The 13,494-nt window shown below is 46.5% G+C and overlaps 1 protein-coding gene and 1 long non-coding RNA gene across 2 annotated transcripts in view; both read right to left on the bottom strand.

Annotated features, from left to right (window-relative positions):
- LOC102678174 (probable serine/threonine-protein kinase yakA) overlaps positions 1-13,494 on the bottom strand; it is a 70,290-nt gene that overhangs the window by 29,809 nt on the left and 26,987 nt on the right. The gene's annotated exons all lie outside the window — the stretch shown is intronic.
- Positions 52-13,494, bottom strand: part of LOC102679121 — a 17,052-nt gene continuing 3,609 nt past the window's right edge. Inside the window, exon 2 of the long non-coding RNA XR_422261.2 lies at positions 52-148. This is a non-coding gene — a long non-coding RNA (uncharacterized LOC102679121). The remainder of the gene's footprint in view (positions 149-13,494) is intronic.

Raw genomic sequence — 13,494 nt, 5'->3', positions numbered from 1 at the left:
AGAAAAACGCTCGTCAACGCATCGCGATTAATCAAGAAACGCCGTCGACCGCCGTTAATCGCGTTCCTCCCTTTCGCTCACAGTTCCCCCTTTTCCTTCCTCTCGATTTGTTCCTCGTTGGGCTCGATTTTCCTCGAGTCTACCGCCTCTAAAATAACATCGTAGCAAGGCACGAGCGTTAAACTCGATTGTAGGTTACAGGGTCGTGGAGTATTTCGCCGCGGAGAGAGATATTCGGCTCTGGGAAGAATTACACGCGAGAAAATTGGCCGATCGTTCGAGAGATAGAGAGATAATTGACGATAATTACGCCCCTCCCTTTTGATGGAGGGGACGATCCTAGAATTTTCACGTCGCGTGTTTTTTTCTTTTTTTTTTTTTTTTTTTTTTTTTTATTATAAATGGCGTGCCAATTAAAACGCGAGCTAATTGTCGAAACGAGTTGTTCGTTCTCCCTCGCATGCATGACGTTGTTTCGCCTTTCCTCTCTCTCGTCGAAAATAATTCCAGTTACAGGAGATCCGAGCGCGTTTAATTCGAGCGGTGCATGTAATACAACTTTGCGCGAAAAAGCTTGGACTCTTCGTGGCGAAAAATCTAATTCGGGGAAGAGAATTTCGCGTTCCCCAAGTTTATCCCTCGAAGGAGAAATATTTCAAAGGCAGATCGAATTTCGGAGGCAAAGGAGATGATACCCATCGCTGGCAAGGAAGCCGAGTCTCGTTAATTATAATCGCGGCTCCACCGTTGCAAAGGACGCATCGATTCGACTTCCAGCGTTGCCGATTGTCCAACTTCTCTAAAACCAACCGAACAGAGCTTGGCCGGCTCGAAGAGAATATAAGGAAAAAGGAAATGGTCCCGAATTTCGCGCCAACTCGATAACTGCCTCTCTTATAATATCCATAAACCATGGACAAGAAGAAAAACTCGCTATTTGCAATTAACTTTTTCGTATTCGATCAATCTCTTTTTTCTTGCCAACACGCATAATAATAAATTATTAGAAGATTCCACTCATTTCGCGAACGTCGTAGTTAATTTAATTTCCTTCACGCGGCAATAATTGAAAGGATTGAAAAGATAGATCTTCGTTCGAAATTATCGACTTTCTACGAATCATCGATCTCTTTTTTCTCCTATGATAAACGTGATAAACGTACAAGGAGCAAGGGTGAATTATCGATTCCGGGAAATGGAAATGGAAGCCCATTAAACCAAATCTCTCGATTACCGGTAATGATCGTCATCTGGCGGATAAGCAGGTCGGTCGCAAATCCTCGTGGAGGAAACGCGCATGGAAACGGAATCGAGGCTTAAAACCTCGTGGGGGCGGCGGCCACTCGCGACGAGTAAACAAAGGAAGAAAGGAAGGAAGGAAACCTGCATATCCCGAAGAGAAGACTTCGCCTCTCTTTCCGTTTGATCACCTTTTATTTTCTCATCGATGTTTTAGATAGCTCATCGATGAAAACTCCTGCTCGAAGGAACGGTGTCCCATTAATTTTTCTTCTCGCCAATTCGATTAGCCGAAAGATTAACGCGAAGAGGAAACGACTTCTTCGTTTCGATTACGGTTTTCAGGAACAGAAAAAGAGGAATTTGTTCTAGTGTAAAGTTCGATCGAACTTCGATCAATTTGAGAATATTTTTCAAACATTCGTGGACCCACTTTCGATCGCTTCTTCGAAAAGCTGAACGGAGCAGAGAGACGTATCCGCGTTATTTTCGAAGAAGAAGTAGAATCTTGGCTGCGTAACTTAATTTAACCGTGTGCATCGATGATCAATCGATGGAAGGCGTACGTGCGAGAACGATTAAGCGATTAGCTGTCTTGTCAATCCGTGGCAATTTTTTCTCGAAAGATACACGTGGAAAAAAGTGGAGAAGGAAGATTGACTTAAAGAGTGGAAGGATGACTTATTCCACGAGGAAGATGTTCTTTGCGGCCTGTTGCTTGAAAATATCCAACCAACCGAGGAAAAGTCCACGTATCTATCACGACGAACATACTCTGTCCCTCTAATGGGGTTTGTCTTATTTAATTTCCGGCCGACTCGAGGGGAAAAATCGAGGCGTGATTACTTTCTATTCGCCCTTCTTCAACCCTCCAACTGTCCCCACTGCGGGAATAAAAGTATTTCCACGGATCGACGCCCGCGTTGGGCCGCGTTGCAAGCTCGTTCATCCCCTCGTCGATAAATGAATTTTCGCGTTGCTAGGAGCGGGCTGTTTCCAGAGACTTTGTCCTCCTCGATTTCTATTTCAACAAGTTTCAACTCGACTGGAACACTGGCTCGAGAATGGATCCGGTGATACGAGAAGGAAACCCCTCACTTTCCACCCCCGAAGAGGATCGTTTTTCCTACTGTATCCGAGTAGATATCGAGTCGCGTTCGAGCGTTGTTATTTTAACCCCCCATCTTCCTTTAAATCGTGATTACGTGGTAAATTAATCTTGCATCTATTTTCAAAGAGCTTTCCTATTTTCAGAGAGGTTTCCTATTTTCAGCGAGGTGTGTCGCGCTTGTTCGATCGAAAATCGAGGCTTTCCTTTTCCGGATACGCGTGCACGGAAATTCTCCGCGAATTTCCGGATAGAATCGGAGGGAGTGAGTGATTTTCTTGTTTCTGGAACCGAGATCGTGTTTTCCGATATCGGTTGCGCGACAGAGATCCTGGCGTTTGAAGAATCAAGGCGAAGAAACGGAGGTGGAACGCTTCGATCACCCTCGTGACCCAGTAAACCCCGCTTCTAAAGAATCGTAACGAGACTCTTAGAAATTAGCTGTGAGAAATAAGAGACCCTCCTCCCCCTCCACCCTTCCTTCTCTGTTTCGGTTCAGTCCATTCTCTCGCGCTCTAATTTTGCTGCTAATTTTCCTTCTGCCCAAGATTTTCAACTCTCCCTCTCTCTGAATCTATTTATAAGGAAGGAGAAACGAGTTAAAAGAATCCGTTCGAAAAATCACTTCGAATTCGCTCTCAATTCAATTTCAGCGCGATCGTGTTTCTCTTCAGGGAAGGGGGGAGGAGTTTTTCGTATCAGGGATCGATAATACGCTCTCGAATTGTTAATCGTTTCCTTATCGTGAGCCATGATAGGGGTGGAGGGTTCTCTATTCTTTCGAGTCTGTATTCGCTATCGACTGCGAATCTGAAGAAGCAGAGGCAGAGGCGATCTTGGAAAGAGATCGATTCGATAAACCGAGCAACGTGGTGTTCCATGCACGAAGAAGATGGCGACATACCGCCAGAGAAGATATCTCGTATAATATCTCGTAACTTTTCACCCAGATAGATACGTATATCGAAATTCTACGAAACTACAACAACGAAATACGCATCAAAATCTTAAAGTCATATTAAAATTATCGTTGTCTTCATCCCTCCCCGATTCACGGAAACGATTACGTTTCCAAATCGTTTTCATATCTCTCGTGAGAGAAGAGCAGAATTTCCGGAATCTTGGACCGAATATCTATCTCCCGTTTCCACGGGAGAAGCCGGAACCTCTTATTTCGATCGACACGCGAGCAGATCTCGCTCCGTTGAATCTTATGCAACGTTACGTCTTACTAAACCGCATCTCCGTGCCTCTCGCGGTCTAAATAGCTCGACATACGATCCGAGGGCTTAAATCCTTGTACACGTTGCCGGCCATCGCACGGCAACCGACACCGCGACAGTGTCGCTCGTGAAATTCCTATCCCCTTGAATATTCATCGAGGCGAATACGTTATCCCGCCGCGATAACGTTCTCCCCTCACCTGCTTTTCGCTCCCCGGTTACAAACTCCCTCTGTCGATATTATTATAAACCCCGCGTCGAAGCGGTTGTCGCCCGTTTTAGGCGCGTGAATGAGAATCGACGACGGCCACGAGGCGATGAATGGATAAAGGATGAAGAACGGTTGAAAGGATATTTTCGATGAAAGGAATATACTAAGCGGTTGAATTTGATATGGAATACGACGCGAATAGCACGCAAATAGATTCAAATTAATCGAGATTTCGATAGAGGATATATATATATATATATTCTAAACGTGTGAATATTATTCGAGAGAAGAACTCCTTTTTTATCAAAAGTTGCACGTAGATGGAACATTTTCTATTCGCGTATTTATGAAAATACACAACGTTGGTTAACTCGGTTAAGCGAATTAATTATTCGACTCGATTAGATCGAGGAATCGCCGGGGCGTGTAAATACGCCGGATACGGGAAATCATCGAAAGGGGGGCAAAAACGTTCCTTGTCGCGAAGAGGATGTCGTTTCCAATTTTTTCCCTCCCGTGATTCGAACGAGACACCATTAAATAAAATATAATAAAAATATAAATATAATAAAATATAATCCAATCGATACGTATTACATCCTCGGTGATCGATCATAAAAAGTAAAAAAAAAAAACGAGCGCAATTGGAACGGAATTGGTTCGGAAGGAAGGGATGAAGTAGCAGTCCTTAGGGAGGGAGAACATCCTCGAGAGGCCGGTCAATTACGATCATAGACCGGTATATATCGGCAATTATTATCCTCCAGCCTCTGTAAAATGCAAATCCGAGCCCCGTATCGTCCCCGCGATTTAATCCGTCGGATGCTGTTTATCGTCAAATATTCAGCGGGGTGGCGATCGACGGGGGACCTCGTTATTATCGTGTCACGATCGCGACGTTGCTCCGTAAAGTGGGCTCCGTTAAATATTTAGATATTCAGTTTCAGAGGGAAAGAATTGGAATGGGGGAGGGAGTCGGTCGATTGAGCGGCAAAGGGAGAGCTCGTCTCTTAAATAAGTAATCTCGAGCGGGTGGGTGTCCCGCCCGATCTGTCTCAAGACGTGCCGTTTCCACGCTCGTCAATCGAGATCTTCGTATATTTTCAGCTCGTCGAATCGAAATATAAATCTATTTGCGAATTTGCCTACGAATTAATTCCAATTCCGGGGAAAAAGAAACGCGATTGATCGAATTAATTAGGAATTGCCTCGTTTTCGCTCTCGCTTGGACCTGCCTCAACCAAAGAGGCGGGCGATGATGAATGCGCGGCGAGACAAGGATCGATGATACGACTATTTTTCTCCCCTCCCCGGAGAAGCGTCCGCTCTCAGAAACGTAATTGTTGGCCAGTCGTTGGAAAGAAACGCGATCCAAATTCACGGGTTGCTTTTCGGATCAAGAAATCGTGCTCTGCTCTCTCGTCTCTTCCACCCTTCACCAAAGTTTCCCCAATATCTTCTTCTTGGCTTGCCAAGAATTATTTTAAACCTGAGGGTAAGGGAGGAGGGTGATAGAGAGAGCATCGCGCGGACTAAATTCTCTCTGAACGCGTTCGCCGATTCCTGGAACCGCGGCGAGTAGAAGTTTCGATATAATTTACCCAGGAGGTCCATATAAATTGTTCCACCTATAAATCGCCCCTCTAGCAACGCGTATCGTTAATAAACGGCTAGGAAACGTGTAACAGGTAGCCGCCATTTTCTTCCGATTCGCCGTTTCTTCTTCTTCTTCTTCTTCTTCCGCTTTTTCGTTTTCCTCTACTGTCCCATGCAGAGTTGCAGCGTGTTGACCGATTAACGAAACGAGAGACACGCTGATCCAGTGTTTTCTCGCGGTGAAACGCGAGTCTGTCTCTTTCTCCGTTTCTCGAGCGCGAAAACAGAGGGACTCGGCTTATAATCTCGGCTTGGCGACTACGTTTCTCTTTTCGTGGAAAATAACAGAGAGACGATGTATGTGTATGCGGTGGAAAAATAGACACTTTGCGGCCATTGTTCGCCGACAACAAGAACGGAAAAAAAATCTCGCCTTCTTTTCCTTCACCCGTGGAAAACGCGGTGCTTTTTCCTCCCCTCTCTCTCTCTCTTTCGGTCGTTTTGCGAACCGTTCCTCCTCCTCTTGGAACCCGTCCTCCTCCCGGAGCGCGCGTCGAGAGTTCAAAGTGTCACCGATTGTTCCCGAAGCAGGCGTGAGACGCGGTGGAAAAAGGAGAACGCGAAGATCGCGTCCGCGAAGGTGGAGATGAGCTCCACCTCGAAACCAGGGACAATGCCACGGGGGCGACGAAGCCTTTGTGTGTAAAACGGCCGAGGTTCCACACACCGTTGTCCTTCCATCCGCTCCACACCCCTTTTTACCTTTTTTTTCCCCTTTTTTCTACCGACACACCGTAATCGGCAACACCTTGCTCTCTGCACTTGGACAGACACGAGCGGAGTTTACACTCGTTCGAGAGATTGATTCCTCGGCTTTGTCCCGTTCCAGTCGTCCAGTACTTTTCCATAAGGAAGGGGGGGATCGATTTCTTCGACCTTGCTTCGATAATGGACGGTGTTGGCCCGCGATGGGTGTGTTCGGAACTCGGGCATTAACAATTTCGATGTACGAATAACACTTGTTCGCAGCTATTATACGGTTGACCCGCTCTTTTCGTTAATAACCTCGACCTCGTTTGGCGTCAAATTATTTCCGATTACATATATATATATTGTCTTGAACGATAAATTATCAAAGCAACACTTTGATTATTAAATTTCACTGGGCGTGTTGCATCGTTCGCGCGGAGGCGGAAAAACGACGTAAAATCTAAAAAAAAAAGTCAAGCTAGATTGAAGCAGAAGAACGTGAGGTTCTAGGATTTTCGAAAATCACGGTGTAAAATTCGTGATGAATCATAGCGTCACGGTTCGACTATTAAGAGATACCGCGGCGACGTTTCAACGACAGTTCACCCTTATTTACGATCCACTATCGAAGAAAAATTTTTTGGTTCGATATTTTCGAAGAAGAAGAAGAAGAAGAAGAAGAAGAAGAAGCCGCGGATAAGAATAGTATCTTTTCAAGCGAAGCTATCGCTCCTATCCATGCGTGTCTGTGTGTGTATAGTCCGCATCGCGTCACATTTTTGCATCGACAACTTTGTAAGTTCAACCCCGTTCTATCTAAAATCGTTACGCTAAGGTTTCTTCTTGTGTACGTCTCTCTCTTCCGAGATATTGACGTCGTTGCACAAGGCTTGCCAGAACCCATCTTTGCTTTTCCCATTTACAACCACATTTATATACAACGTTTCCTCGTCGAGCAGAAGAGAGAGAGAATAGAAATACATATCTCTAGATCTCGAAAATATTAATTTCGACAAGTGGAGGAGGGGATAGTACCTTATACGATAAAATGTTACGAGCGACCCGCGCGCATAATACGCGCACGCTTCATCGTAAGATTTTCTTGGTACCAGAGGGATGATAAATAAATCGTGGCCGATAATAAGTCTTGTCTCGAAATTTATACGTTCAACGAGGGAATTTATAGAAAGGAGGGCGGGGAGGGGGAGGGTAAAGGAGAGTGCAGAGCGGTCACCGAGAAACGTATGATGAAATACACGTATGTACGGCGAGTATGGGGGGTTGTCGCGGTTGAATATCGAAAATGGTTGAGAATGCAGTGCCTCTCCCTTCCCCGCACACAGTTATATTTGCCGCTTTAATTCAGCGCGTATCGGCACCGGCCTGCACGCTTGGTGGAGGGAGGGGACGAAAAGGACGAAGCGGTTCGATCGCGGCGAACCGAGCATTCCCCTCTTCGTCCTTCTCCTTTGTCGAGACTTTTTCCCGAGTCGAGGGAACGAAATAAGGTGGATACGCGACGCGAGGAGGGGCCCCCTCGAACACGCACTCTCGGCCTCCATCCATTTTTCACGGAGTTCTGCTCGTGACACGTTAACCGGCGGGCTCCGTTTCACCTTCTTTCGCTTCCGTTACCGGGACATTTCGCCAATTTCCTCCATTTTTCCCCCACGAATAATGCCTAACCACGTTTTCTATTCCCCGTTATTCCTTCGAAATATTAATTTACATATATGTTTTTGAATTTCTCTTTCTGAAAATATCAATTCTTACCGAAATATCCTCCTCTCACGAATACAAGAATAATTATCCTGGTTGATGATTCGTTCGATTCACGATCGGTGAAATTGGAATAGCAATCGAAGACGAGAGAGTCGATCTCGTTAAAAAAGAGAAAAAGAAAGAGGTGGCGCGATCATTTTTCCGGCGGATAGCGGAAAGCGTGATAGAGATAATACGACGGAGCGAGGTCGAAGGCGTCGATCGTTCGGGCGAGAAAATATAACGACACGCAACGGGGACCGAGACGAAATTGACTTTCTTCCCTTCCGCCCATCAGGCCGAGACGTTTAGGAAACGAAGCTGTCCGTCGCCCCATTTTCCCTCCGACTCCTTGCCGCGAAATAATGTGCCACGCGTCGTGAAACTTTACGAGCGCTCGCGAGCTGCTACGCGATAACATCGGCTTCGGGAAGAGGTCGATCGATGACGTAACAACGTCTCTTCTTCGATGAGAAGAATGCGCTTCGGGGAGGAATGAAAAAATTCCAACGCGATTCCCCTCCTCATTGCGATCGGAACGTTCCTTTCCTAGAAAGTTTCGGTCCGAGTGTCCGTTCGGTTTACTTTTGCGCGGAGGGGAGGGAAGTTTGATCGAGAAACGAATGGAAAAGAGGGAAAAAGATAAAGTTGGTCGCAATCGACCCGAATTCCCCGATATTCCCGACGATTCCAAAAATTCCGGAGGGAAGAAGCTCCTCCTCGACGGAGAGGAACGGAGAGGGGAACAAAGCGAGGCTGCCGACGACAGTCGCACACGATCTCGAATCGAGTGCTTTTAATTCGGCTTCGAGCGGTCGGTCAACACGCCGCGCTCGCGAAACATCGTTCCAATTTCCCATCGAGCCGCGCTCCATGCCGTCCCGACCGCCATATCGACCGAGCGCGGAGTCAGTCAACCTCGACCCATACCTCCATAAATAAAATATTTCTATATTTTTCCACCTTTCTTTCGAGCGTGGGACGTCGCATCGCGACGATGCGTGCAAATTAACGATTCAGAGATATCTTGGAGAGACGCGTTGTACCGTTATGGAAATAATCCGGGCTTGTTGCAACTTGTACGGAGAAGAAACGGAGAAGAAACGAGGGAGGGGAAGAGATTCGAGTGTGTTGCTCGATCGGCCGATAGTTTGCCGTATTTTCTACTCGATTCGAGTTGCCGCCTTCCTGCCGCCTCGGACATTTCTCAGACGGCGACAATACTACGTTCGAGGCACTCCAACCAGCCGGAAGTATATACAACATATTGGGTGTATATGTGTGTATACCTCGAGAAAAGAAAGATTGGAAATTCAATTTAAAACGGACCGAATTCTCCGTACGTTTTCATTTTCCGATCCGAATTTTCGACGAAAACGATCGAAATGACCGAGAGAGAGAGAGAGAGAGAGAGAGCGCATAAACGCGACCGTTCCGTCTCGATCCTCGATCATCGTTACGTCGAAACGACACGAGGTAAAAGATGGCGTCGTTACCCGGGCGATGTAGCCGCCGCTTTCCAGATGCTTTATCCCCGAGTTATAGATCACGCGCCATTATACATATATCTTTCGCTCTATGGGTGTACGTCTTTCGAGTAACAACCGAGTATCGTTTCCAACCAACGCTCCGGATGACAGAGCGTTCCCCCTTCGCGGACCAGTTCGACCGACGGTTTTGAATTTCGATTCCATCCTTCGCGCAACTTTCAATTTTCGATCCCCAAGGAATACCGCCCCTTCATACACGTATCTTTCTATATATATATATATATAGTCTAACTTTTTTAGAGTTAGATTTAAGACGAGTTTCCAACTATTACCAACGTTCCCGAGTGGCGTAGTGGTATCGAAACCGACGTAATTTAAGTTTCGATAACCGAACGACTACCTTCGAGTCGGTTGGACTCGAGGATATAAGAATCGAAGAGATAAAAAAAAATAATTCGAATCACGCGACTCTCCGGAGTTATTTCCCAAAGATATTTAACAGGGACGAGGGAAAAGTCGTACGCCGGTATTACGAGTATTACGAGCGTATCGAGGCGGGAATATGGAAGATGGCGTGCACGCGTTGCCGGTCTGTGACAAATGGACGTGAGCCAGAGGGGGTGGAACGATCGGTCGGGCGGACAGGGTGACAGGGTGCGAGCTGACTCGTAACTTTTCGCGGACGGTCACGCAAATTGCTCTCTCGACAGCCTCGCCTACGTCTACGATCGCGATTTATGGAAATTGGACGATCCTCGCCCGAGCTTCTCCTCGACCGCCTCTCAACGAGAGAGAGAGAGAGAGAGAGAGGCCCGTTAATGAACCTTCTCCGTTCTCCTTCTCCTCTCCTCTCCTCTCCCTTGGCCGCCGCGGACGGTTAATCGTCTCGTTAATACGAGAAATCGAGGAAAAAATTGCACGCGCGAGGCGAACGTCTTCTCCGTCGAGAGAAGTCTTTTCGACGAAGTTTAATCGAATCTCTCTCTGTTTCTTTTTCGGGGGAGAGGGTTGTTGGCCGACACCCAAGAATCTCGAAAGCATTGTTGGAAAGGGGGAAACGAAAGTTTCGTGTTAAAGTTGTACAAGGATGGGGTCGAGAGTCGTGTTGTCTGGCGCGTTGGGGAACAGGTGGGGTTAAAGTTGATTCTACCACGGCCGGTGGTGGGATCAAACTTGGCCCGATCTTAATCGACTCCGTTCAACCGAGAGGGAGGAATGTCGCTATCGTTTCACGATGATTCGAGAGGGGTAAAAGTCGTTTTCGTTAAAATTAATTCGTCTTAATTCGCGTAATGGATCGGGAACGGGTTAAAGAACGGCTGGTTAATTAGCGTGACACGCGACGGGGAATATAATTGTGACGAGAGAGAAAAAGGTCGGGGAATAAATACCCGATACGCCGCTTTTTCTTCCTTTTTCCCTCTCTTTCTCTCTCTCTGTCGACTCCCTCGACTCGTGACTCCCAGTCCTCGTGGAAAAACCCGATAGATCCGCGGTAATGAATACCGCGCGTTTTTGCATTCCGCGATCGTAATAGTACGCGTAACGAACCGCATTGTTCGCCGGGTGTGTAACCGAGATGCAACGGTTTTTTCACGCTCGAAAAAGCCGCGAGAATACAAAAGAAATTTTATATTTCGACACGCGCACGTATTAATCGTATTTGCGCGTATATAAGCGGATATATAAGTACTCGGTCTCCGAGTTTCAAGTTTTTCGAAACTCGAACAGGTCGAGTCGAAACCGAACGCGACACGCGATGAATTTGCGGTTCCGTGATCATTGTGACTAAGAGGCGCGAAAAGGAGGACACGCCGGTGTTAAGAAGGAAAGGACGACGCGTAAAAGGATACTCTAGTTCGGTCTGCCCATACTTTCCAACCAACCAGTTGGGAATAACTGGAGATTAATTGGAAATCGCCGTCTCCGAAGAAGGAAGGAAATTCCATCGAGGAGGAGGAGGAGGAGGAGGAGGAGAGCTGACGAAACTTCAGTTCGAATATTTATTTCGTAAAATATCGAAACTCGTGCAAATGCAAATTTTCAAATTCCAACGATTCTCCATCCGCGGTTTTAATCCACTCGTTGTTTTCCACCACGGATCGAAAGATCGAATTTTTCGAAATCTCGGCTTCGATTACACGCGAGTTGGCAACAAACTGGAATGCTCGAATCCGGAGAGGGGAGGGGAAAAAAGGGAAAAAAAGGAGCACGATGCCTATTCCCCTGTCAGGTTGATTTGCATGTAGAACCGCGGATCGTTAACGGAGAAAACAATGGCGGTGTGACGAAATTCGAGCGAAATTCCGCGTTCGATCGCGGAGAACAATAGCCGAAGGATGTTCGTCGAGTCGCGCCAGCGAACTCAACAGGTTTTTATTCGCGGCGAGTCGAAACGCGTCGTTTATGAGTCCGTGATCCGATAAATCTGTCGTTATCGTGGCCGATTCTTCTCTCCAAAAAAAAAAAAAAAAAAAAAAAAAAAAAAAAAAAAAAAAAAAAAAAAAAAAGAAAAAGAAAAGAAAAAGAGGAAAGAAAAGGAGAGAAACACCTCTGTCCTTCGGCGAATTTCCATCTATTTGATCGAACGGAGCGGTATCCACGGACCGCGAGGAACAATAGGCAGATAAAACCATCGGCTAAAAGCAACCCCTCGCGACCACCCATCTTGCGCGAGAAACGTTCGTCGTCGATCGTGGTTTAAATTCGCGTGGTTGGAAATCAAGGAAATAAACCACCTCTCTCCTTCCAACGATTCCATTTTTATGCCAGCCAGAGAAACTTCACCGCCTCTTTGGGGATCTCTTTGGAGATAAATATATATATACGACGAATTGTGCGAGTATTTGACACAAAACGATTCCATTTCTACATACAATTCTATACATCGAACGCGTATTTTTTCGGATGATGTAATCAAAGATCGGTCCCTTGGGATGGATGTTGCTGGTGACGCGAAGGAATGGCGTCGCGAAGGGAGAAACGACATCCTATATCATCGCGAGGAAGGGACTCGTTCGTGTAAAGAGGACCGGATGATTAACAAGCGTGTTTTCGAGGTGATGTAACGCGTCGTTTTTCCAACGATCCAACCAACAACGCCGGCCTTTGTCGCGTCTCTTTACCCCCTCATCCTTTGTGCTTTTAAATTCTCTTTCCTTCTTTCACTTTCATTCACACGATATTTTGAAAGGAGTACGATAAACTTTTTAGACTTTCGTGAAACGATCCCCTCTTCCGCGAGAATTTCCAACGACGAGTGGAAGGAACGTCGAACGAGGATGAGAGCGATCGTGTGTCCGAAATCAGGCGAGGGACGGTGTCATCGGTTTGTCATCCGATAATCGGGCGAGGAAGCTTTCATGGCAAATTGCGTTTCGGGGAGGCGTACAACCCTGTTGAATACGACCCTCGCGGAAAACAAAAGGCGTGGGACTAAGACACGTCGTTCGATATTTTCGACGAAAATGAAATTTTCGCTTTTACTCTGGACCGGCCCTGAAACGTCGTCCACGTTAATTTATTTATCCTCGTCACCGAGACGTCTCTTCATCCCATTCGGGTGGATAGAAAATTTCTCCCCTCTCGAGAAAGAAGCTTCCATTCTCGGCCAACTCGAGAAATCGGTCTCTCGAACGATATTTTACACCCTCGTAAAACCACGTTATCGGGAACGCGGCTCCCGATTAGAACCCTTTACGTTCATCCCTTTACATCCCTCGACGAGTTCCCGTCTCGAAACAATCGCGAAACCCTCTTAATGGGACAATTCCCAATGGAGAAGTCTCGTTCTCCCATTAATTACCCCGATAATAATTCCACCTAACATCTATAAATTTCTCGTGCTTCCTACTTCGTGAAACTGTGGGTTTCCCAAAGTTACCCATCCGTCGAGGATCGGTAAATTTTTATTCGATTCTTCCTTCGCAGGAGAAGGAAGAAGACGGTAGGGAAAATTCGTGGAATCACGACGCCAAGGGAAAAAGATCTCTCGGCCTCGTTTTGTAGACAAACACGATTTTCGTGGCTTTCAACGTGGATGAAAGTTCTCTTCTGGTTCGTTAGGACGATAAGTAAAAGGGGCGGGTGTTCCTTCTCTATAAAGTAAAGAGGCGG

The sequence above is a fragment of the Apis dorsata genome, unplaced genomic scaffold, assembly GCF_000469605.1.
Source record: "Apis dorsata unplaced genomic scaffold, Apis dorsata 1.3 scaffold_390, whole genome shotgun sequence".
Lineage (NCBI taxonomy): Eukaryota > Metazoa > Arthropoda > Insecta > Hymenoptera > Apidae > Apis > Apis dorsata.
The sequence above is the reverse complement of the archived record's forward strand: the minus strand, read 5'-3'. Positions and strand labels throughout refer to the sequence as shown.